Consider the following 1,326-nt stretch of genomic DNA (forward strand, 5'->3'; position numbering starts at 1 on the left):
CCTTTCCTACAAACTCCTGGGAAACCTACTCTTGCTTGGCGCAATTGGCTAAAAGGTTTTGAGAACTATTTGGTAGCTATCGATGCTACCAAGTATGATCCTCCTCGCAAGGTTGCTATTCTTTATGGTTGTTTGGGAGTTGCTGCTCAACAAGTTTTTGAAAACTTACCCCATATTGCTTCTCCCGCTGGTGAGTCCGGTGACAACTGGGACGTTTACCAAGAAGCCATTGCTCGTCTCAATAAACAATATGACGATGAGCCCAGTATCGTATTAGAACGTCATAATTTTTTCAAACGTAAACAAAGTATTGATGAAAGTGTAGAAGACTATATCGCTCAACTTAGAATCCTGGCTTCTACCTGCGACTTTGGTGCTAGTACAGATGCCTCTATCAGAGATCAATTTATTTTTGCTTGTTTTTCAAAAAAAATCCAGGAACGTTTATTAAGTTGCAAAAATCCCTCTTTAACTGAAACAATTGATATCGCCAAGGGGATTGAACGCGCAACTTATTCCTCTAAGATTCTACAAGAAAGTATATCTCAACCTTCTGTTCATTTGGTTGACCAAGCTTCTGGCTTCACTTCCATTGACCTTGTTAACAATTCTTCAAGACAACTAAATAGGAAACCTCTCAATTGCTACAGATGTGGATCTAGGAATCATCTTGGCAATTCTCCCATGTGTCCTGCTTCTGGCAAAAAATGCTCCTCCTGCAAGAAAATTGGACATTTTCCTTCTGTTTGCAGGGGTCGCAAAAGATTCACTAGAGTCAATAATATTGAGTTTCAAGAAAATGTAGAGTCTTGTTCCACCAGACTTAATGATGTTATGTTGTCAATTGAATGTGATTCTCTTGAATTTGCTAAAATTAAGAGTCCCTTGTGTGAATTGTTGATTGGTACAATTACAATCCAGGTCAAAGCTGATTCTGGTTCTCCCATCACCATTTTATCCGTCCTCACGTTTTAAGCTAATTGGAGTCAAGTTGTTCTTTCCAAGTCAGATGTCAATCCCAAGGCATTTGGCGAAAAGGACATCGATATGTTGGGTTTCTTTTATTCTAACATTGCTTGCCTAGGCAGATACACTTTCACCAAAGTTTATGTTGCCCTCAAGGGCAGGGATATTGTAGGTTGGTTTGATTTAGCCAGAATGGGTTTGATCCTCAAGCCTGGTTCTGATCAACCCATTGCCTTAGGCGACATCCCTCATGACTATTATACTAGTCATGATTCTGGGAACTTCAATATTTCAGATCTTTCCTTCCCCATAGTCAAAATGGACACTTTACTGAGTTCTTTCCCGAACTTATTTAAAAAT

This window comes from Lissotriton vulgaris, chromosome 6, assembly GCF_964263255.1.
Source record: "Lissotriton vulgaris chromosome 6, aLisVul1.2, whole genome shotgun sequence".
In the NCBI taxonomy this organism is placed as follows: domain Eukaryota; kingdom Metazoa; phylum Chordata; class Amphibia; order Caudata; family Salamandridae; genus Lissotriton; species Lissotriton vulgaris.